This window comes from Odocoileus virginianus, chromosome 25, assembly GCF_023699985.2.
Source record: "Odocoileus virginianus isolate 20LAN1187 ecotype Illinois chromosome 25, Ovbor_1.2, whole genome shotgun sequence".
NCBI classification, from domain to species: Eukaryota; Metazoa; Chordata; class Mammalia; order Artiodactyla; family Cervidae; genus Odocoileus; species Odocoileus virginianus.
In genome coordinates, this window is record NC_069698.1 from 11,556,580 (window position 1) to 11,582,530 (window position 25,951).

Below are 25,951 nucleotides of genomic sequence, written 5' to 3' on the forward strand. Positions count from 1 at the left end.
GTTGGCAGGTGGATTCTTTACCACTGAACCACTTGATAAGTCTCAATCTAACCCTACATTCTACTTATTATGCTTGGAATACTGCTGATAAGGACATCTTTGTATATTAGGGACATTTATGATGGTCTGACAATGTCAAACGGTGATTTACCACTTGAACTTTGACAATCAGAGAAAGGTTTCCTCTAAGACTCAGCCTACTCCCTGAAAAGATAGAGTTGAAACAAAAGTGAAGGCAATATAAAACAAAAAAATTATTTCTTTTACAAATCTTTTAAGCTAAGTATCTGAAAATTCCTCCAAAATTTATATAGATCTTTCTTGGTCTGTTCAGGCTCTGCATCTCTAATGGTCCACTACATACTTATGAATCTGAGCCAGAGTTGCCCAATTTCTTAGTTTAAAAGATTTATTTGTACTCTTCAGGAGATTCAACAAAGCAGAAGTGCTGAAATCTGGGGCTTGGATACAGCTCTGGAAAAATAAAGGAGGTAGGACAATCATTGGTCAAATTGTATTTGGGACTGAGGAATTTTCTAGGCTTCAGGACTTTCACCGCTAAAATCAGGACTGTCCTGGGAAAACTGGGGCAGTGGGTCACCCTAAATGGAGAGCACACAACTGAAATGATCAAATTATAGTGCCTTACTGCTGTAAAGGGTTGGGGTACAGAAACCAGGTGCCCTAATTCTGTCTGGTGCACCGTATACATGGCAGACTCCTTGTTTAGGAAGATGTGGGGAGAGGTTTGGTCATAAGATTCACCTCTTTATGGAATCTCACCCTTCCTAACACAAGAAGAGATCAGAAGGCATAATAATAAAGTGCCATTTTGAAGCCTGGGAAGTTCAAGTTTCCCAGTGAATTGGCTCAGTTTCCCACCAAAAACCACCAAGACTCCAAGATTATACAGGCATTCCACAGTTATATTTTTTGTTTAAAATTTTACAAGGGCAACATAGACATGTTCACACAAATTCAAGGGGAAACAGTGCATAAAGTGTACAAGTCCGCCAAACTTCTAGACCAGAGTAGGAACAGAGTAAGGGCTATCTGAACTGAATATACCAATATCAAACAAAAGCCAGTTATTACAAAACCAGCAAATGGATGTACTCCTTAGCATAACGCCTAATGCCTAAGAGCATGGATTTTTTCCAGATGACATCATGAGTTTTTATCTCCAAAAAGTTACTTAGCTTCTCAAAGCTTTAAGTTTCCTCATAAAATGAAGATAATAACTATATTTGTCTTTTGGGGAACAATAAATGAGAGATACATAAAGTGTTAAATACAGTTAGTGACAAATAATAAGTGCTCAATAATCAGGATATATTTATGGCAACCCACTCCAGTATTCTTGCCTGGAGAATCCTGTGGACGGTGGAGCCTGGTGGGCTGCTGTCCATAGGATCACATAGAGTTGGACACAACTGAAGTGATTTAGCATGCATGCATGCGTTGGAGAAGGAAATGGCAACCCATTCCAGTATTCTTGCCTAGAGAATCCCAGGGACAGAGGAGCCTGGTAGGCTGCCATCTATGGGGCTGCACAGAGTTGGACACGACTAACGTGACTTAGCAGCAGCAGCAACAGCATTACTATCATTATTAATAATATAGAAAATTCCCAGTGTTATAGATTGGGTCTAACAAAATTCAGTCTTGAAAATGTGGCATGTAATGTCTTCCTGAAAAGCTGGTAAACATTATAAGATCCCGGATACACAAAGACACAAAATTTGGGCCCCTTGAAACAAATTAAGAAGTCTTGGACTAGAAGTGTCATCTAGAAACCAAGGAAACTGGTATTTGAATAATGTATTTTCTCAGGGACCCAAAGAACCACTGCTTTATATACTACATGCCCACAGACAGGTATGAATTTAAAACGCCAAATTTTGTGGTTTGGGCATAAAAAAATTTCCAGAAAGTTGATTATTGAAAGTAAACCACAAATTTCCTTGACCTATGTTAAATAAGCAGGAATATTCTTTTCCCTTCCTTGAGATTCTCTAACCATATGCAAGTCACTACTTTTTTGCAATTCTCTTGCTCTCTCCTTCCCTAAAAGTTAGATCGTGTAATGGAAGTTCCATCAAAAATGTCATAATTTATGGGCCCACAGCCAAGAGGATTTTGAGGAGACAATGAAATTCCTAAATGTGTGCAAATTATTCCAAGAATGGGAAATGACTCTTCCGGTGTGGCAGTAATTATTTATGTAACGTTACCTTGGGAAAATGTTAATGGTAGAGCATTAAATTTCTCCTGTTAAAACAAAGGCACTTCTACAGGGTTTTATATCTTCTTTCCTAATTTGGAAAGACAGCATTTGTACACACAGAATAGCAAGTTTTACTATTTTACTGTTAAGTGGTTAGGTCAGGTTTCAGACAGACTGTCCTGACACATTAAATACCTGCCATTTGTGTGAAAGGAAAACTCCAGTTCAAATCGTGACAGAGTTGCAGATCCATCACTCTTAAAGTAAGCAAAGTAAGCAGCAAATTCCAATACCAAAAAAGTGCCGAAAGAGGCCATAATGCCTACTAAAGGGAGAAAAACTTCAGTTTACCTCAAATTCACATGCACTTAGTAATTTCCCCAGGTGGCATCATAAAACTGCAATCATGGCCTAAATAATCTCAGTTATTTCAGCACGTAATTCTATTATTATGTTCCCATCCACATCTGGATAGTTCATTTGTACAAGGAAATTTCAGTTGAAAAAAAGAACTCCAAAAGTTCAGCTAGGTCTAGTGGAACTAATCTGCGTATAAACAAGGATTTTTTTTTTTTTTTTAAACAGGATGGAAGAATATAAAGATTTCCACCTGCACTTGCAGCACTAAAACAGTAGTTCAGTCTGAACTGGGAGCTACAGATTTACTTCTCTTGACTCTGTCACAAAATCTGTAAGAACTTAATACTTTCAGGGTTAGATCAGATACAGTCAGTGGCAAAACGCCAGCCACCATCTTAGTGGGGTTTTTGCATTTCAACCCATTGCTCTAGTGACCAAAAAACATTTTCCTTAGAGTTTCCTTTAGTATAACTGTGCTATCTTATTAAATTTCAGCAGTTTTTTTTTTTTTAAACAGTAAAATAACCTCTGGCATTTAAAATTTCCAAACATGTGAAAACATACTATGGGGATCAGAGTATCAACTCGGGATTATAGAACAGCCAGACACCACTTGAGTGAATCAGATGGTGCTGAACTTATCTAAAGGATTCCAGAGGAAGCGAGCATTCCTAGCAGAAAGGTGAGCAACACGCCCAGCACAAGCAAGGGTAGAAACTCCTGAACTGAGAACTCTCACAAGGACGTGCCTGCGTGCTAAGTCCTTTCAGTCGTGTCCAACTCTTTGCAACCCTATGAACTGTAGCCTGCCAAGCTCCTCTGTCCATGGGATTCTCTAGGCAAGAATACTGGAGTGGGTTGCCACGCCGTTCTACAGGAGGATCTTCCCGGCCCAGGAATTGAACGTGCGTCTCCTGCATCTCCTGTCCTGCAGGTGGATTCTTTACCACTGAGTCACGGGGGAAGCTGCTCTCACAAGGACACACAGTTACAGAAGATGATGCCTGGGCATGAAGGCAGAACTTAAAAACAACAACAACAAAACCCACAACTCAGTGATCATTCTCTAGCTTTTAACTCTTTTCTGGGTAAAAAGCCAGAGTAGGGCTTCTCGGAAGCATCCTTCACCAGGTAGCTCTAGATTTCCTGCCATTCTTTCTCACTATCTCCACCACAGTCCCAGAAGTCACACTGAACCCTGCTCAATCTTGAAATGAATGAATCTGTCCAGATGGGAGCATAGTTAGAATGGATCCAGATGAGCAGGCATGCAGAATGGATTTAGTCTACACTGGCCTGGAGGAGAAATGAGATCCCACCAAGTCTGGCATTATCTGCAAGGGTACAGCTCTGGCGGTATTCTGCAGTCTGGAAGCTAGATACTCTGCCTGTCACAGCATCCTGGCCAGACCGACTTGTTTCTGCGTCCTTATGATGATCAACCTCTTCAGATTTACTGAGGTGGTGTCTAGGTCTGATTGTTCCATTAGCCCCAGCCTACCACTGACAGTGACTGCAGCCATGAAATAAAGATGCTCAGTCCTTGGAAGAAAAGCTATGACCAACCTAGACAGCATGTTAAAAAGCAGAGACGTTACTTTACCAATGAAGGTCTGTCTAGTCAAGGCTATGGTTTTTCCAGTAGTCATGTATGGATGTGAGAGTTGGACTATAAAGAAAGCTGAGTGCTAAAGAATTGATGCTTTTGAACTGTAGTGTTGGAGAAGATTCTTGAGAGTCCCTTGGACTGCAAGGAGATCCAACCAGTTCCTCCTAAAAGAAATCAGTCCTGAACGTTCATTGGAAGGACTGATGCTGAAACTCCAATACTCTGACCACCTGATGTGAAGAACCGACCCATCTGAAAAGACCCTAATGCTAGGAAAGACTGAAGGCATGAGGAGAAGGGAACGACAGAAGATGAGGTGGTCGGATGGCATCACCAACACGATGGACATGAGTTTGAGTAGGCTCCAGGAATTGGTGATGGACAGGGAAGCCTGATGTGCTGAAGCCCATGGGGTCGCAAAGAGTTGGACATGACTGAGTGACTGAGTGACTGAACTGACTGAACTGAGCTGACAGTAACTTCATATTTCCTGTATTCCTTATGCCTTGAATGCACAGCTATGTTATTTAACTGAAACTTTAGGAAATATATTCTGATTGCTTGGATTTCTAGACTCCGAAGCACAACTCTGTTCACGCCAATAAAAGAGTCTGATGGTGAGAAGCTATGTGAAAACAAAGGACCTTCCAAGGTCAGTTTCATTTGAGAAAGAGTGTGAAGAGGAAGCCAACTAATAAAAAAGATTTTGTTTGTGGAGAAGGGGGATAAGAACAGTAGTTAAGTATGGGCTTCTGCAAACGTAACATCTTCTGAAACATCTCCTGGGACTGTATCATCTTGACCCAGCAGTTGTTTTTCATTCCTACTTTCCAAGCTACCTTTGTGTAAGGATTAATGACCTTCCCTCAGCCCATTAACTAAGAGTGTCATTAATCTCCAGGAAATACCTTGTCAGTACTGCCTGAAGGATACATGAGAAATCTATATTTAAGGTTAAAAATGGCTAATCGTACAGCTCTTTAACTACCCTTTTCAACGATTACAGACTCTTCTTGGAATTCTCTTTGCCCCAGAATTTAATATTTTAATTAACAGTCTTAACGTGTAAGCTGTGATGTTGTTAAATAGGGACTGCAATCGATTCAAAAGAAATGTCTTTCTGGAGGGTAAACTGAGTTTTCAAAAACACATGTGAAAAAGGATTCTACCGAACTAAATTCCTGTCATTCCTATGTGTCTTATGTACTTGGAAACTGAATGTTGCCAACCCCAAATCTGCATTGTTGGTCAGCTCCAGTCATGGGCTATTTCAATTTTAATCTTTGGTAGAAGAATACATCATCTACTAAATCAGCTTTGTAAAATGTCTAGAAAAGTTGATATAGGCATAAATATTTGTATACTTTTAGAGGAATGTTTAAGAGACTTAAATAATACTTCCTGTTAAATGTTCTTGAGGGCACTCCAAGAAAAGGCTAAAAAGAGTAATAGCTACAGTCAACAACAGCAGGAAAAAAAATCTCATAAATTTCCTATAAATGTAAATTATCTCCTGAGGAAAAAGTTAGATAAAGGGAGATTATTTTAATAGAAATATTAGAATGAAAGCATAGCGGAGATTTTGGTTGTTACAGAAAGAAGTGATGACAGAAGCGGAAAACATACAAGAAACAAGGAAGCCAATGGTCGGGCAGTGAACTAGTTATGCTAAAATTGGTGGCTCGGTCTCGAGGTAAGGGAAAAATACCAGAAGTGATTGTTTTCATCCCCACTTTTCCTGAATTTCTCTTCCACTTGAGGAGAGTTAACAAGCTGAGGGCACTGGTGTAAATCAGCTAAGCAACAGGGCCAAACTCACTGCCATCCCAGCAGAAAGGGAAGAGGCCCTCAGTGGTAACATTTGGATTCCCGGCTTTTGCCAGAGCAGGTCTCAGCCAGCCAGCTCTGAACTGGATTCTTCTTTGCTTTGGTCACTGTCATCTGGGTCCTGAGAAGATTGGCCTGTGCTCCAAAGCCATTGTTCTTTAAACAAAGTTGTGAACCGCTAACAGTTTTGTTTAAAAGTTTATAAAATGGTAACCACATTGCTACATCTTTCTGGAATATCTCAAACAAAATGTGGTTCAAATTTCTTGTTAAAAAAAAAAAAAAGAAAAAAAGAAGTCCAGAGTTCCCAAATAAACAAAGACAGCCAATATAGTTAACAGGCTTTGTGTGACCACGCAGCGAAGGAAGCTCTGATAGTCCCACCGCTCAGGAGGTGCCTGAGCAAGCTTCTATGTGGCCCCCGCCCTGCACCTCGGCAGGACTGGTGGGGAGGGGTGGGCAGAGAGGTTACCTTCCCTGGAGCCTGCCCCCTCCTACCTAGACACATACACAGCAGTTATCTCCATTTCGGGCAAGTGAGAGGCCAGCTCCTTGTGGAGGATCACGAGGAGCCCCAAGTTGGTGATGTGGCCTCTGTACCTATAAGCAAATAAGAGGTTCAAATGGACACCTCTACTAATTGAAAACTGGTGCATTGATGCAGCTGATTAAACAAATTATGGAAATCTTGGCAGGGTCCTGCTCATGGCTTTTATTAATAGACATTGATCTTTATATAAAGATCACTGATAATGCCTTAAACACACAGGGTACGAAGACTCTTTTCTTTAGGGTAGATGAGACAGATCCATCTTAGTGCAGCAATCTATTATTTGGACAAACATGCTTACCCCAAAGCCAGGCCACCCAAACCCAAGCAACCACTGGGTATGACCGTCCTGGAGCTTCTTGTACAATGCATGCTGCAGGCAACACGCATTTCCCCATCCCAGCTTCAGTCCTTCACTGTCCATTCCTCCTTTCCGCTGGACATTCAGGATGACTGTGGTTACTTGCCCAGTCGATGCTTCAACTTTCCAAGAAAGGCCAGATTCAAGAGTAGAGGGGAAAAAAACCCCTAAAGACTCTAGCTCTTAGTTTCACAGAGGGACTCATGCTCAGAGCCGATTCTGCAAACGTTAAAACGGCTGTCCTGTCGCTGATTCGCTTTCCTGTCAATGTCTGTGCAGCAGTTCCTGAAGGAGCAACAGTAGCCCTCAGGAAGGAGCTGCTCTACCTAGGACTTGGGGCCCCACGTGTGTCCTGGCTGGCTCTCCCCGTTCCCTCTCCTCTTGCCATTCTGAGCGTCTGCCATCTCCCTGGGCTAAGTGGGTCCCTCTTAAAGGGCCGCTCACTCTGCTTATACAGTGAGACCTCTAGTCATCAGCTGCTTTCGGAAGACTCTGAGCCTGGGATCACCGAGTATACAGGACTATACGGAGCCTGGGGAAGGTATTTCAGACGCACGTAGATCTCTGCACACTGCTTGGCTGGTCGGTCGGCTCCATTTCTACAGCACTTAGCAGCCCGAGCTGCAATCACACACATTTTCCTCCTCCCCTGGCACCTGTGCTGCTGTGAGCAGAAGGCATTACATGGCTTTTTCCTTTGAAACCACCCTTGCCAATCTGCTCTGCCCTGACGGAGCTTGGACGTAGATAGAAAGGCTATTTTTGATGAGAGGGCTTAGCAACATTCCCTAAACAGAAAGGATCTCTCCTGCACACTCAAAGCATTATAGAACACTTTTTATCTACTTTAGCCCCTGATCCTAGAAAAAGGAGAAAGCTGGCTTTGTCAGGTGTCATCTTTGGTGGCCAAGTAAAGAGTTCAGTAAAGAAATTTCGAGGAATCACAGTGTCCCTGGGTTCGTTCTTTCAGTCGAACACCGAACAGCTACTGAATGCAAAACGCTGCAGATGGTACAAAATGGAAAGTGTACTATCGCTGCCTCTGAAGAATCACCAGTTCAGTAGAAGCAGAAAAAACAAAAACTTCAAAAGAGTGTGGAAGGTGAAACATGTCACAACAGAGCTGGAGATAAAGTGCCAGCATGATTCAAGGGAAACACAGAACCTTCTGCCTGTGAAGCAGCAGAAATCACGTTTACAACAAGGATCCAGCTGCTCCTGCAAGCAGCCTATGCCAAGCACAGGCTTTTAAGGCTGTTTCCCCTTCTGTTTCCTTATTATCCCCTTTCTGAGGGCACTTCTTCGTGTTCTCACTGCCCCAACCCCTCCTGTGATGAACGGGATCAGACGGCACATGTGTTACTGTGAAGGGCATGTTTATTTTTACTTCAATCAAGAATTCCAGCAGGAAGACCTTAACTGAAAGCAAGGTTGTGAGACTCACAGCTCTTCTTCAGGTACTTACTTGTCCTCTTTGCTCTTCTTTGTGTCTTCTAACCTGATCTCTCTCACCTGAGGCCACTCTTACCTGGCTGACTGCTACCACTCCCCTCAGGTATCAAAACCTGCTTCCAGCAAAGTCTCTGGTCCTGGCCTGTGCCCATAAATGTCAATGTATAATACTACACGTGGGATTGCTGTTTTAGCCTCAGCATTAACTGTCCCCTAGTAAAGGAAAGTAGGACATTAGCTGTGCCAGGATGCTGAGGAAGGAAAAGAATACTTTCTTCCCCAGCCTGTGTTAAAAAGCTGTCTTGGACAGTAACTACTAACTGCCGCCTGGGAGAGGCTGACACATGTGTCTGCTTTTCACCATAGTCTAATGAAAATTCCAGCTGGCCTCACACAGCTCCAGAGGCCCCCAAGCACAAAGTGGCCAAGGCACCTCAATATCTGGTGGGCTCCCACCCTGCATGCAACTGAGAGGTCATCTCACACGTCCTTCTCTGCCCTCCATTGTCTGGGCTGCAAGACTGATCACGGACACTTAGGAAGCTAAGCCTCTTTGACCACCCCGCCGGGAGTGAAAGAGCCAGGAGAGGTTGACCTTTGTCACTATCTGCCTGGGAGAATTTTCTTCAAAAGACATTAGAATACCTTGACAGCAGTGCTCCCCCGGGACCTGCAGCAAGGCAGTCACTAGCCTCACCAGGCCTCATCTCTGCCAGAGGTCTCAGTGGCTCTCATCCTCACAGCCCTGTCATTTTCAGTCATCAGCAAAAATGCAAGCATCTCTAGGCGATAGTCCTCTTTTGTATCTTCATTCCCATGTGACTCTGCTTCCTCCCTCGGGTTCTTCCCTTCTCTGATTTCCCTCCAAATCCCTCCCATGGTGCTCTCTGAACCTCTCTGAAGACATGTGAAATGGTACAAAAGCTCAGCTTTGCAGTCAGGGAGATCTGGGTACGGAGATTCTAATGTGGACTTGCTGTGCGACCTTAAATGATACGTGTGACCTCTTTGGACCTTATGCCCTCATTTGTAAAATCCAGATGACAGGAATTAGTTTGTAGCATCCTGTGAAGACTACCTGTACAAAACAGCCAAACACAGTGCCTGGTACATCCTAGGTGCTCAGTAAACAACAGTTACTGCTATTACTGGAAGCCCTACACGCTCAAGGGCCTCCCAGGTGGCTCAGTGGGTAAAGAATCTGCCTGCAATGCAGGCAGGAGACGAGGGTTTGACTCCTGGGTCGGGAAGAGCCCTTGGAGGAGGGCATGGCAACCCACTCCAATATTCTTGCCTGGAGAATCCCATGGACAGAGCAGCCTGGCGGGCTACAGTCCGTGGGGTCACAAAGAGTTGGACACGACTGAAGTGGCTGGGCATCCACATGCATGCCACATGCTTACCCTTCTTACATACTCGCCCTCCATCCTCCTGTCCCACTTGCTGCCCAGCTCTTCCGCCAGGACTTATGCTCTTCCAGCCCCTCAGGAGAAGACTGGTCATACTCCCATAGCCCAAACACTAAGCCTGGGGCAGTACCATTCTCCAGGCTTCACAGTGATGCTTCCTTGCCATCTTCACATCATCGGCCACCCGCTTCCCTTGAGGTTCATGTCATCTGCCCATGCACGCTTGTCCAATTCCCAGTTCTGCCTTCTACTGATTTTTCTTCATCATTCCACCTATTTAATAAGGACTGGCAACTGGATCAAGCTTTTTTTCCTCTTAATTCCCTCCACGTTGAGGGTAGTTTCAACTTGAACATAGATGATCTTTACAATCATGTGTCTTCAGTGTTTCTCAACTCCAAAAGCATGCTGCACCTCAGTAATTCAGTTCCACTGCTACCCCTGGAATGTTCTACCTCTGCACACCTATGATGTTTCACTGTACTTAAGTGGCTCCCGTGTGTCTCTCCTTGGTGAACTGTTACACAGTAGGTGTCTGCACACAGTAGGTGTTTAATATTTATGGAATGAATAACATGGTACATACTGTATAGTTTTTTTAGAGCTTACAATATGCTTCTCTGTCCATTATCTTATTTGATCATCATTTTAGGAAGGCAGAGACATGATCACAATTCCCCTGTATAAATATGGAAATGAGGCTCAGAAAAACTAATGACTTATTCAAGGTTACCTGGTTAGACCACAACAAATACCTATTTATTATAGCCCATAGATGCCAGCTGGGGCTTTTCTTGCCATCCTAGCAATGAAAACAGTCCTGTACTTCCCTGCCTTCCTTACTCCTGTGTACTTATTTCCTTTGAAAACTTAAGAGGAAAATTGGAAACATGATCGCTTGTTCATCTTAATTACATACAAACAGTTCTAAGAGGAATATGTCTCTTTGTGCTCCCAAGGGCCTCCTGCCATCAGACTGTACATTAAACTCTCAGGATCTTCTTTAAAGAATTATGTAATGTTATATTTCATTGCCCCACTGTGAACACTAACATGATAAATGTTCAGTCTATTACTAACATTATGTAGATTTCAAAACTGGAAAATGCAGAAACCCAATCTTGCGTTCTCTGATTAATTCAATCCTGGATTTAAGCTCCCCGATAAAGCCCACAAAAAGACAACTCAAAACTCCTCTGGTTACCAATGAAAAATGATCATTGGCAGAAATATGAAAACTCTCTTTTAATATATAAAGATGAGTTCTGCAATTGGCAAAGCAAAAACAGCTTCCTGAACCACTCTGCACCACGTCCCACACACACAGCTGAATCCAATAAGTTCTTAACTGGAATTTGATTTACAATCCCAAATTACAAAGTATCTAGTTTCAGGCAGTGAATGAAAAGTCTTTCTTATCTGGGCCATTTGCTACCTTTAAAGTATTTTCCTAGTTTAAGGAAGCCATTTTAAAAAAAGGGATTATAGCTAATGGGTTCTTTTCATGGTAAGATTCCACTCCTGTATATGGCAATGATTTTCGTGAAATTCAACATCCCTTAGGAAGGTACTGTGCTCGACACTGAGATGTAAACAAAGTATGTGAAGTACTTGTTCCCTGAAAACTACAAAATGCTGGTGAAAGACATCAAAGATCTACATAAACAGATATACATACTATGTTCATAGATTAGGATACTCAATACAGCAAATATTTTATTGTTTAAGCGCTCAGCTGACTCCTTTGTGATCTCATGGACTGCAGCCCAGGCTGCTCCTCTGTGCATGGGATTTTCTAGGCAAGAATACTGGAGTGGGTTGCTATTTCCTACTCCAGGGTATCTTCCCCACCCAGGGATCCAACTGGCATCTCCGGTATTGCAGGAGGATTCTTTACTGCTGAGTCACAGGGGAAGCTCTGCAAATATTTTGATTTGCCCCCAATTGATATACAGGTTTAATGCAATTCCAACCAAGATTTCAACATTTTTTTTTTTTTCTGTCGATACAGACAAGATAATTCTAAAATTTACGTGGGGAGGTAAAGAAACTAGGAAGCTAAGATACTTTTGGATAAGAAGAAAAGCGGGAGCTATCAGTGTACTTAATTTCAATATTTATATAGATGCAATAATCAAGACTGTGCATATTGAGGGAGGGACAGACACACAGATCAATGGAACAGAACAGAGAACCCAGAAATATTCTCATGCAAATATGACTGACTGATTGTCAACAAAGGCGAAGAAGGAATTCAACAACAACAAAAAGATATGCCTTTTCAACAAACAGTTCTGAAGCAATTGGACATTCAGAGGAACAAAAATGAAACTCAACCTAAGTCTACTGCCTTACACAAAAACTTAACTCAAAATGGATCACGGACTTAAGTATAAAACATTTATCTGTAAAACTCTTAGAAAAAACAGTAAGTGAAAATCTTTGGGGTTGGACTAGGCAAAGAGCTCCTACATTTGACACCAAAAGCACAGTGCATAGAAGCAAACATAGAGACATCAGGTTTAATAAAAATGAAAAAGCTTCTGCTCTGTGAAAAACTCCTTTTAGAGGATGAAAAGAATCTTGAGATTGAAGGGAAAAAAAAAAGCAAACCACACATATAACAAAGGACTACTGTCTAGAATATATAAAGCCTCAAAATTTAACAGTAAAAAACCATACAATCCAATTAGAAAATAGGCAAAAGACAGGAACAGACATTTCATCATTGTGGATATTCAGATGGCAAATAGGCATATGAAAAGATAGTCCACATCATTAACCATTAGGGAAATGCAAATTAAAACCAAAATGATGTATCACTACATGCCTCTCAGAATGGCTAAAATTAAAAAAAATAGTAACAATAAATGCTGGTGAGGATTCAGAGAAATTAGATTACTTCCTACTGCTGGTGTGAATGTAAATTGGTATAACCACTCTGGAAAACAGTTTGGGTTTCTTAAAACTAAAATATGGCTCAGCAATTGTATTTCTGGGCATTTATCCCAGAGAAATGAAAGCTAGGTTCACACTACAGGTTATACACAAATGTTTATGGCAGCTTCATTTGTTAACAGTCCCAAATTGGAAATAATGCAAATGTTCTTTGAAGGTGAGTAGTATGGTATATTGGAGAAGGAAACTGCAACCCACTCCAGTACTTTTGTCTGGAAAATCTCATGGACTGAGGAGCCTGGTAGGCTACATACAGTCCATGGGGTCGCTAAGAGTCGGACACGACTGAGCAACATCACTTTCACTTTTTACTTTCATGTGTTGGAGAAGGAAATGGCAACCCACTCCAGTATTCTTTCCTGGAGAATCCCAGGGACAGAGGAGCCTGGTGGGCTGCTGTCCATGGGGTTGCACAGAGTCGGAGACGACTGAAGTGACTTAGCAGCAGCAGCAGTACGATTTATAACCACGCTATAGAATATTACTTGGCAAATAGAAGGAACAAACTATCAAGACACACAGCAACCTAGATAAATCTCCACAAGGTTACGCTGGATGGAAAAAAATTAATCTCAAAAGGTTATATACTACATGATTCCATTTACACAACATTCTTGAAATAATAAAATTACTGAAATAGAGAACAGAATACTGGGTGCTAGGATTTAAGAAGTGGAGGTGGCAGGGAAATGATTGTAACTATAAAAGGTCACGTTCTGTATGCTGGCAGCATCGATGTTAACATCCCGGTTGTGATGCTGTACAACAGCTTTGCAAGATACTACCATTGAGAGAAACTGCGTAAAGGACACCTGGGATCTCTCCACATCGCTATCTATCTATCTATCTATCTATTTATTTCATTTATTTCCACTAGTTGGAGGCTAATCACCCCACAATTTTGTAGTGGGTTTTGTCATACATTGACATGAATCAGCCATGGATTTACATGTATTCCCCATCCCGATCCCCCCTCCCACCTCCCTCTCCACCCGATCCCTCTGGGTCTTCCCAGTGCACCAGGCCCGAGCACTTGTCTCATGCATCCAACCTGGGCTGGTGATCTGTTTCACCCTAGATAATATACATGTTTCAATGCTGTTCTCTCGAAACATCCCACCCTCGCCTTCTCCCACAGAGTCCAAAAGTCTGTTCTGTACATCTGTCTCCACATCACTCTTACAATGGCATGTGAATCTGTAATGGTTTCAGAGTAAGAAAGTTGCCTAAAAATATCAAAAGTATATATTTCATTTTTTTAAAATAAGAAAAAGAATGAGAAGCTATGTATCAGAATCTTTACCCTTAGGTAGTGGTGAACCAGTGACTTTTATTTTCTTCTTTTGCATTATCTGACTTTTTCTACAACGAACATTAATTGTTTAATGTTTTTAATTAATTAAAAAGGAAGACATTGGCTGTAAGGAAAGAACTAAGTTCTTATGTCTTAAGCTGTCCAACTTGGAATACTTGGTAATATGTTAGACCAGGGGTCTCTGCCTTGACTTTGAGATTTTAAAGGGTCTCGTTTAAAATGAGCCATGCTTTCTTTTTTAAATTTCACATTTCAATATTTTCAATTCAGTATTCTATTTTTTTCAGTTATCCAGTAATATCTAATCTATTAAGGTACTTACGAAATTGCACAGATTCCTAATTTATGGTACTTTTAGCATTAGGCTGGATCCATACATCAAGAAAATTATGTGTATCTAGGAGAATAAAACACTTATGAACAGCCGAACTAAATGGAATTCGACCAGAAAGTTTCAGTAGTTATACTTGGAGTGAGTTTGTCTCAGGAGAAGAATGAAACTGTGATCCTAATAGAGGTAACAGATTTTTCTGATAGTGGCTTAATTCTAAAAGATGCTGAATGCAGACAGGTAAGGCTTGAGGACAAGGTAGAAACTCAAAGTAAGTAGGTATAATTCTTTCTGGAGGGGGAACCTAACAATAATAATAGTTACAAGAACTTACTTTTTGCTCAGGGCTTATTAGATACCAGGAAATGTTCTAAGAGCTTAACCTTTACTGATTCATTTAACCAACTTGTGGTCTTCCTACTGAGGTACTAGATATGCATATATTTTCTGAGATATGCACAGGCAAAGGTATTTTAAAGAAATTAGTCTCCAGACCTTAACTTTCATTTGTGCTTTATTTTTTAACTGCTTGAGAATTCACCTTGCATTCATATCAGCCCTTTCTCTTTATTAAACGGCAGATGATTCATCCAAGACAAGTATTATAATTACTGCCTTGGACTGCATTGTCTTTGGAGTGCACAAATTCTCTGGAATCCAAACATGCTGTGATTAGCAAGCGTCCTGTCTTCTATCTCATACTCATTTTTATTAAGTGTGAGACTTGGTCAATATTGAGGTGTTCTGAATTCTTAACAATGGCCAGAGTAGAATATGTAAAAGATGCAGATTTTTTTACATGTTGTGTGTATCATTTCTGAGAATGAAAAATTACTCAAATACAGATTTAAAAAATATGAATACCTTTTTTCATTTCTTTCCAGTTTTCTCTGAGTTACTCAGCAAATTAGGTCAAACGTTTTTTCAAATCATGTTAACTATTTCAGCCTTATCAAATCTCGTCTTAGTTCATGTTATACTCCTTTCTGCCTGTGCGCGTGCTAAGTTGTTTTCAGTCGTGTCCAACTCTTTGCGACTCCGTGGACTATAGCACCCCAGGCTCCTCTATCCACAGGATTCTCCAGGCAAGAATACTGGAGTGGGTTGCCGTGCCCACCTCCAGGGGATCTTCCTGACCCAGGGATCGAACCCAGGTCTGTTACTGTCCACCTGCATTGGCAGGTGGGTTCTTTACCACTGACACCACCTGGAAGCCTGTTTACCTCTTACCAAAAATACGCTTTGAAACCTATGATGAAAAGTTTTAGATCTCAACTTGAAAATGTGTGAGGATGTATACGGGTTTTAAAATTTATTTTGGGAGTACACTTTTCAAGACCTCTACTCATAACACTCTATGAGGTAGATATAAATATAAATAGATAAGATATAAATATCCCCATCCCCATTTTACAGAACTAGCATAAATGAATCCCAGAGAGGTTGAGCAACTTGCCCTAGAACACACAGCTTTTAAAGGTCAGAGTTAAGATGCTAACTGGTAGAATCTGGCTCAGAACCTGAGCTCTTAACTACAGGACATACTATCTTCAGGGTTTCAATTATATTTACTCAGGCCTGACATGGAATCAGAACTCTGTACCTCTGATTCATGAGAGAAGATACTGAAAAAAGACTCTTTCTTAAGGAAATGTTGGAGAATGTCCATAAAGAGAAGTTTAACTTGTACCTAATGATACTGGTAGAAAATTGTTAGTTTTCCAAAATTACTCGTCTCTTCCAGAGATGACGGAAACAGGAATTTGGGATACTCAACTGGGTTCAAATACAAGGATTATTTGGAAAATTGAGGGGCCCATGTGTTTTTCAAACATGCCAGGCACTTAAGTTAAAACATGTTTATATTTCTAGTGACAGAATAACTTGTGATGCTTATTACTTGGGGATATGGAAGAAGCCATACATGCTAAGTGTCTTTAAAACTGGATGCACTTTTCTTGTTAGCATTTTTCACACTTTGCTTCTTCCCTTACAAAATACTAGGTCTTTCCAATCAAATTCCACAAACATTTATGAAAACATTTTGTTTTAATGGAAGTGGACACACACACATATACATACACCCCCCCCCCCCCCTTAAAGACAAGGTACCAAGAATGGCATTTTCCAAATGGCCATGGGTTAAAATTATTTGTAAGCCCAAGTCTCTTTGCAAATGTTTAACCTCTACACTAAGTTCAAGTTTTAAGATATACTTTAGACTATGTGGGATGGGATGAAGTAGGCCAGCCTGGGGAGGGCTGGGGACACCTGGGGTAAGACTGATCCATCACACTGGTACACCGGCAGGGAGCCCTCTCTGCTCAGAGAGTGCAGTGAGACAGCTTTTGTGGTTCCTTCAGAGAAGTTTTTCTCAGCATTCAGACAGGCTAATCATGTAGATCTCGTTGTTCACACGGACAAAACTCATGCTCAGAGTGAGGCAGGGAAGGCAATGGGAAATGCTAGAGGGAACATGACTGCAACCCCCAGTCTGCCGTGGCTCTGGAAAGGCTGAGACTGGCAACCCAGGGGGAGGGCCCAGTCAGAGGTCCCAGAACAGCTTTACAACCTACCGTCCCAGAGGCCCTGGGCAAGTCACCTATCTCTAGGGCCTGCCTTACTCTCGAAGTTTGTGACTCAGAAAATCCGAGATGGAAGTTTCTCTAAATTTATTAGAAAACATTAGAGAAACAGAGAAACAGAATAGGTAGAGAAATAACCTTTTCCCTGAAAAAGCACGCTCAGCATGACAGAATCGCATGCTTGCATTCCCAGCTGCACTTTCCTAAAAGGTGTTTTCAATTATTTTCAGTGAGCTAATGTTCCCCCGACTATCTTAAAGTCTTAGAAGCACAGGACAATTAAATTTGAATCTTGAGGAACAGCTGCACAGTGGCCCTGGGCAGACACAGACGCCTGCGGCTGGACTGGAAGTGGCCCTCACAGAGAGCTGCCCGGTCCTCGGAGCCACGGCCCTGCAACAAGCCCTCCGTGAAAGGAGCTCCAGTGGGGCAACCACAGTGAAAAAACAGAGCAGAAAGAGATTTGAGAAAATGTGAAGGTTTTCTGTGGCCACACGCACCTGTACTTGTATGATGAGAAACAATGGCCGGCTTTGGGGTGGGTGTAGGGTAGGAAACTCAAGTGTGTGACTTCCACCCTCCTTGAATTTTGTTAAGAACCAGGAGACCCTAAAGATCATGGAATTTACTTCCTACATTTCACAATTGAGGAAATGGAAAATGAAGGCCTAGCTGACTTGCCCTAGGTCAGCTAGCCAGCTGGTTAGTAAGTGGCAAAATGGAGACCAGAACCCGGCTGTTTCTACTGCTCATGCCACTTAAAGAACATGCCCAAATCTTCCTCAATTTTGCCCCAAGTGTTTTCTCCTCCAGATTACTAAGGAACAATGAAACATTACTTTATATAAATGAAATGGATGTTTATACTATTTATATTACTTGCATAGAGAGGTATCTTTTCCATCAAGGGTAAGGTATCAAGTGCGTGTTGCAGTCATAGAAGACCATATAAAGAATCGTAATGAAGAATGCTGAATTCCACTTTGTTAAACTAAAGCATGATGATTTTAGAAATGTTTCCTGTTTCACATGCTTTTTGCTTGACATAAGGCTTTGACCTACAGGTGAACACAGAAAAATCTTCATATCTCCATTTCCTCTTTAGTGCTTTTAATTAGGTTACTTCATTATTTGTATAAAGTTCAGTTCAGTTCAGTTGTTCAATTGTGTCCAACTCTTTGCGACCCCATGGACTGCAGCACGCTGAGCTTCTCTGTCCATCACCAACTCCTGGAGCTTCCTCAAACTCATGCCCATCGAGTCGGTGATGCCATTCAACCACATCATCCACAGTTGTCCCCTTCTCCTCCTGCCTTCAATCTTTCCCAGCATCAGGGTCTTTTCCAATGAGTCAGCTCTTCACATCAGGTGGCCAAAGTACTGGAGCTTCAGCTTCAGCATCAATCCTTCCAGAGAATATTCAGGACTGATTTCCTTTAGGATGGACTGGTTGGATCTCCTTGCAGTCCAAGGGACTCTCAAGAGTCTTCTCCAACACCACAGTTCAAAAGCATCAATTCTTTGGCACTCAGCTTTCTTTATGGTCCAACTCTCACATCCATACATGACTACTGGAAAAACCATAGTTTTAACTAGACAGACCTTTGTTGGCAAAATAATGTCTCTGTTTTTTAATATGCTGTTTAGGTTTCTCATAGCTTTTCTTCCAAGGAGCAAGCATCTTTTAATTTCATGGCTGCAGTCACCATCTGCAGTGATTTTGCAGCCCGAGAAAATAAAGTCTGTCACTGTTTCCATTGTTTCCTCATCTATTTGCCATGAAGTGATGGGGCCAGATGCCATGACCTTCGTTTTTTGAATATTGAGTTTTAAGCCAGGTTTTTCACTCTTCTCCTTTTCCTAACTTGTATAAAGTTAGTAAAACTAAAAAGATTTAGTTTTTAAGAAATTAGCCATTATTAAGTAGGAAAGAATTGGAAAGTCATGTAAACATCTTGGATGGTTTAGACTGTGGATATGCATGCAGTAGTATGAGGAAAATGAAACTGAGGCTCAATAATAAGAAAACTTCTGTCGGGAAAATGTAGTCAGAAAATTGGAAAGCAAAACAATAAAATGACTAAATTTCTTTAAACTGCTGAAAATAAGGGTTAGATATTGGAATGTATTAACAAAGTAATCATGTCTAGAAACTGTTAAAAATAAAAGAAGGAACAGAGTGTCCCTCACCATCCAGAAACTCAAAGGGTTAAGTTACAACCCACTGCCGCTGCCCACCAACAGGGCAGTGCACCCCAGAAGGGAGCTCAGGATGGAAAAAAAAACAGAATGAGGCATGCAGTGCTTTGAATAAATGGGCCTACAGATAGTTACAATGCAGATCTTAGGAAGAACTTCAATGACTCCAGATTTTTGCATCTTTCCATACAAAGAAAAGCACTAAAGCATCCACCTGAGATATTTGCTCTTTGTGAACAGCAGTAATCTTTTACCAAGACACTTGCTCCACTACATGTTTTTCCTAGCCAAAAAACAATTCATATACATACTGGTTCCTCCCCTACTTCTCTGGAACAGTTTACTCAGCGGTAGCTGAGAGGCTGTCTCCAAGGCTACAGTCCTCAGTAACACCTTGAACAAAACTTAAACTCACAACTATCATGCTGCATGTTTTCCTTTAAGTCAGCAGCACCTAATGTTAATGATATCAGACAAATTTTTAATCTGGGATATTTACTGGCAGAAGATGGGTAAAAGAATCCTTGATGGCGCTTTCAAATACTGATGCTTTGCAGAACAGAATAGCTAAAACAAGAGAAAACAAACAAAACCTAAGCAACCAACCAACCAACCAACCAACCAACCCAACCAACCAACCAACCAACCAACCCAACCAACCAACCAACCAACCAACCAACAAAACAACCAACCAAACAACCAAACAACCAACCAACCAACCAACCGACCGACCGACCGACCGACCAAACAACCAACCAACCAACCAACCAACCAACCAACCAACCAAACACTGGCAATACCAAATGCTGGTGAAGAGGTAGAGTAACTGGAACTCTCATATACTGTGGGAGTGCAGAATGCTACAGCCCCTTTGGGATACATCCTTCTAAAATGTTAAACATACATTTTACAACAAAATACAATAATCTTACTCCCGGAGAAACACCCCAGAGAAATAAAAGTTATGGTTACTTAAAAACCTGTTCATGAACATTTATAGTGATTTTTATTCATAATGACTCCAAACAGGAAACAACCCAAATGTCCTTCAACCAATGAGTGGATAAGAAAACTATGGTATGTCTATATGATGGAATATTACACAGTGGCAAAATGGAAGAAGCTATTGGTATACACAACGACCTGGGTGAATTGCAATTACATTATGCTAAATGAAAGAAACCAGATTAAAAATGCTATTACTTGATTCATGCGACGTTTAGGAAAAGGTGAAATTGGAGGAGGAAACAGAGGGGTTGCCGAGGGTTGAGAGAGGGGGTAGGGGTTGACTTAAAAAGCCAGCAAGAGGGAATTTCTTGGGTGTGATCAAAGTGTTCTGTATTTTGATTGTGGTGGTGGTAACATCACAGTATGCATTCATCTATATCGCAGAACTACACATAATAAAGCGAATTTAAGTCTATGTAAACTTTTAAAAAGTGAAAAAACGGGTTACCCATTGCTCTCAACTTTCCAGTGAATTTATTAAATATTTTTAAGAGGTTCTACACTAAATGGTTGTAATGATCCATAGGAACAGACATCATATTTTGGACTACAGCCTGCTGGGTAATATATTAAAATTTAAAAAAAATTATTTAAATTGAAAAAAAAAAGTACTCCGTGTGTCAGCTAGGGGTCAGGTACTGTTATTAAACGGTAAAAATACAGCCATGAATAGGATTTGTTTTGGGCCTTATACAGTGTTAGAACTGGAAGGTGCTGGACTAGTGGGGAAGCTGAGTCAACGGCGTTTCTCTGGAGCCAAACTTGAAATGATACAGTCATTGCTGTTGATGTCCAAATAAGCACAGGCTTTTGGCTCCCTTTCATCTGTAGTGCTGACAATGAATTGTTCTGCTAATCAGCCCAACAGGTTAACTATGTGAAACTGAATAAAATAAAGCAGCATGTGGCAGGTTAAAGATTTCCTGCCACTGCCAGTAAAGAAAAGTAACTGCGCTATGTGCTTTACGCTGGTCTGCTGCAGAAAGGTACACGTTTATTTCATTAAAAGTTATTTTATTACCTGGGGGAAACCAAACGTCAAGTTTAGCTCTCTAACACGAATCGTATTTTATCCAAATGCAGATGTACTTTTGAACTATGGCAGTCATTTGATTAACTTGTCCAATGACAAAGCTCATGACCTTCTATATTAAATGTAGTGATCTTTATGCCAAAGAATCTAACCCAGAGCAAAGTTATCCACTAAAATCCAACTTGGGACTACGTTACTCTTCACAAAAAAGTAACCTCCTCTGTTTCTGCTAGTGGGGGTCTCCAGAGAAACATCAAATGAATAAAAGACATATGTAATTTCTTTTATTTGGCCATTTAGGAAGGGGGTCATCAACACACAGAGCTCTGATTCTCAGGTAACAGACAAAACTGACAGGACACTGAGGTGGCTGAAGAATACTTCAGAAACACTTCAGTTGGAGGAAAGGCATCCAGTGTCCTCATGAGAGTTCGAAGGCCCATGTATGAGGAGGTTATTTGCTTGCATCTTAGGGCTGTGTTGACATGCAGGATAGAAGAGGACCATAGAGGTGCCCTGGTGATAAGGGAAGATGGAATAGGAACCTTTTTGCTTCTGAACAAAAGAGGAAAGAAACTTTGGACTGACACATAGTTTTGAGAAATCATAAATGCCTATAGAAAGCATAGTCCCAAATGGGCAACATATATATGAAAAAGACTCTGCTATATTGTAAAACTTAGTCATTTTCCCCTAAGTGAGGAAAACATAGTAAGAAATGAATTCTTAAAGAGAACTCACAATGTCATCTGTCTTGCTATGGTATACTCTCATTAATTTACAGTCACATCAAGTATTATAATAAGCTATCCCCTCCAAAAATCCATGTTCTGTTCAGGCACAGTTATCCACTCTGCCTGCATAGTAGAATCACCTTAAACACCTAAAAATATTCCATCACCAGTGAGTCTAAAGCCATTGATCAAGGTTGTGTACAAACATCAGAAGTTTCCAAAGTTCCTCTTGTGATTCAATTCAGTAGTCTGGGCAGTGAACCGCTTTAGGGGATAAGACTTGGTTATAGGACGATCAACTCTGAAGCTAAAGAAATGGACAGGGAATAAACTTCTACATTATGAAATGATTCCTGGATTCATTCCTTAAAAGTGGCTTTCATTCCTTCATATAGTGGCTATTTTATAGTTCACTAACTTAATGCTAAGCTGGGGATAATTGGGGATAGGTGTTTTAGCTGCCATATTCCAGCTAAGCTAGCAAAAGGGAAGATATAGCATCTATAAGATGATAATATGAGCCAACTAAAAACTATGATTTGATTTATAAATATTGTTTTTATCTGACTTTTTAGGAATACATCTAAGTGGAAAAAGTGAAGAACACCTGTATATCCATATGCTTGTGTTTATACATAAGTGATGATTTCTCTAACTTATGATTTTTATAACCAAATCCCTTGCAAATATAGAGTAAAACCACAGCAGTTCCTGTTTATAAAGCTTCCTTGAATAGACACAGTCACCATAAGGTTCTTATTTCCCATAATATCATACTATCTTCCAGTTTTTAGAGGTTGCCTCCTTGAAGCAAACCTTTGAATCTTTAAAAATCTTAACTATTCTGTGCGTTTTTCTTTGTATTTCAAAGTGAACCCAAAATGTGAATTTGCAAGCAAACTGATCAGAATTCACATTTAGGACCAAATTAACCTGGTAGGTTGACCTGAGTTTATCAATGCTGGCATACTTGAAAGAATGTAGCATGAAAAAAAAAAAAATCTCTACCCAATGGGATAGTGAGAAATAGTGGGTGGGAAAGTAAGAAGGCATTTTAAAAAATGAGCCATTCAAAAAGTTTGCATTAAAACTATTTATACATGTGCATGAAACAACAATATGGAGCTTTTGGTACACATGAAGAATCCGGAAGCCCAGACATGCAGTGAATGAGATGGATCTCAGAGTCCAAAGTTTTCCTTTAAAACTGAGCACCTTTCTGGGATTTCTATGGTGGTCTAGTGGTTGAGAACCTACCATCCTGTGCAGGGGATGTGGGTTTGATCCCCAGTTGGGAAACTAAGGTTCGATATGCTGAGGAGCAACTCAGCCCATGCATCACAATACTGAGCCGCGCACTCTGGAGCCTTCATGCCTTAACTCGAGAGAAGTCCATATGTCAAACAAAAGATCCTGCGTGCTGCAGCTAAGGCCCAATGCAGCCAAATAAATAAATAAATATTTTTAAAAACTAAAAAAAAAAAAAAAAAAACCCAAAACCCCCCAAACTGCGCACCTTTCTGTTGGCATGAAGTAATGCAAGCACTATTCTTATAACTTTTAAGATAGGAAGGAGTAACACAAATTATTTATCACTTAGTGAAATGAACCTTGTAAACCAGTTGTCAACTTCAGAATACATAATTTTTATAATTCTGTTCAGAACCTTAATACTTTTGTTCAAAAAGCTACTGAAGATCCTCTATGGCAGAATCAAAGAAATGGTGATGCTTAACATTTTTTGTAAAGTTGAAAACAGAACTTAGTTAAGACTGATTATTCTAGTATCTTTTTTAAACATGAGAGTAAATGTAGATCTCATTTACTGTGTGTGTGTGCTCAGTCATGTATCCAACTCTTTATGACCCCAGGGGCTGTAGCCCACCAGGCTCCTCTCTCCATAAAATTCTGCAGCCAAGAATACTGGAGTAGGTAGCCATTCCCTTCTCTAAGGGATCTACTTCTAAGTAAATTATATTTTCTTCTTGATAAAAATCTGCTTTTTATAGCATCAGAGAGAATGACCATAAAATCAGGTAGGGGAAAAAAGTCACGCTGATTTTGACAGTCTAAAACAATGGTTCTCAAATCTTGGTGAGGACCAGAACCACTCAGAGAGCTTGTTAAAACACAAGAGTTCTGGGCTTCCCTGGAGGCTCAGTGGTAAACGGTCCGCCTGCCAATGCAGGAGACACGGGTTTGGTCCCTGGTCGGAAGCACCCCATGCGCCGCGGAGCTGCTATGCTGGCGTGCCACAGCTGCGGACTCTGTGCTCCAGAACTGGTGAGCCGTGACTTCTGAGTCCACGGGCCGCAGCTGATGAGGCCCGCAAACCCGGAGCCGGTGACTGCGACCAGAGAAGCCACTGCAATGAGAAGCCGGGGCACCGCAGCTAGAGCGGCCTCCCTCATCACAACAACAGAACAGCCTGCACGGCAGTGAGGACCATGCATAGCCATACATAAAAATACATAAGTAAAAATTATTTCTAAATTTAAAAACTTTCTGGCTCTCAACCCCAGAGTTTCTGGGGTTGGGTCCAGAAATTTTCACTTCTAATAAGTTCTCAGGTGATGTTAATGCTGCTGTTGGAAGTAACATACTTTGAGAACTGTTCATCTACAGTAATCCTTTTGCAATTAACTAGTTGGTAAAGATTTTTTTTTTTTTTTTTTTTTTAAAGCAGCTACAGGTTCAAGCACTCCTGAGATCCAGTAAAAATCCTTTCCTTGAATCATTTTCTAGACAACTTTGACCCTGGTAAGGCACTGACTACCAGCATGTCTGACCCTGAACAGTAAAACCCACATAACTTTTCAGATATTTAAACTGCTGCTAAAGAATTGTGATTTCATAAATGTAGCCAGTCAGATGTATACATTCTAAATTACTATATTAAACTTGAACTTTTCTAAACAGTAAATAAAACCACAAGGGCAAAGAGTTCTCCATTTATTCTTCTTTCAAAACCACAGGCAAGTCAATCCCTACAGATCGTGGAATGTACGATGGGTCATTCTTACAAAAGAAACCCCAACGGGTGAATTATCTCGTCCAACTAGGTGGTGTCTTAAGTCAACAAGGCTAAGTCTTTGAATATCATGCTGACAAGCAGACTTTGTGACATTTATGGGCCTCACAGAAATAGAAACACGTGACAATAAATTTAAGCAAGGGTATAAAAAAGTGGTGTGTTTGTGTGGTGTCTATAAAGTTTCCCTAAGGAAAATCTGTTGGAGTTTGACTGTAACTAAAAAGTGGCTACTCTGGGGAACTGTTTCCCAGAGCTCATTCTTACTACCAGAAACGTGGATGCCATGTTGCTATTACAGGCCCTCCCAGCTGGCTCATGTTTCAGCCAGATTTTATGGGTCATCTTCTCTGAGACATTTCTGCAAATGAATAATATTTTGCTGATAGAAGGGAATAAAAACCATGAACTAATTACCAGCCTTAAGCTATTAATGAATGAGTTTTCTCATCTGCAATGATAAAAAATTTTTTTCTCCCTAACACTATAGAAGAGTTCCTTTAAGTTTCTGCTATACTGTATTTGTAAATTTTTGCCCATGAGTTATATGATTACTAGGTAATATTTACTTTTTACATGTGCAGTTTCAGTGCGTTAAACAAAAACAAACCCTATTTTAAGAATTCCATGTGGCCTACTTTATTCTATGATACTGGGCTCCTTAGTTTAACAAGAATGTTCTTGGCGTGTTAGAAACAACATGATGAAGAATCAAGAGGGTACTGTATTTTGCACCTCCATTCTAAAGATTCAGTGGAACTAAAAAAGTCTAGAAGCATGCCATCTTTGGGTAACGATACTTTCATAACATTACACAGTACTTTTTTGAAGAAGGAGAGGGGATATAGTAAGTTCTTTTTCCAATAGCCTTAAGTTTAAATATGGCATGCCTCATGTTCTAAAATAGTGCTTCTCAGCTGGAGGTGACTTTGTCCGTGGCAGACCTCTGGCAGTATCTGGAG

At 40.8% G+C, this 25,951-nt stretch overlaps 1 protein-coding gene across 2 annotated transcripts in view; it reads right to left on the bottom strand.

Moving 5' to 3' along the window:
- Positions 1–25,951, bottom strand: part of CMSS1 (cms1 ribosomal small subunit homolog) — a 373,974-nt gene that overhangs the window by 71,350 nt on the left and 276,673 nt on the right. The gene's annotated exons all lie outside the window — the stretch shown is intronic.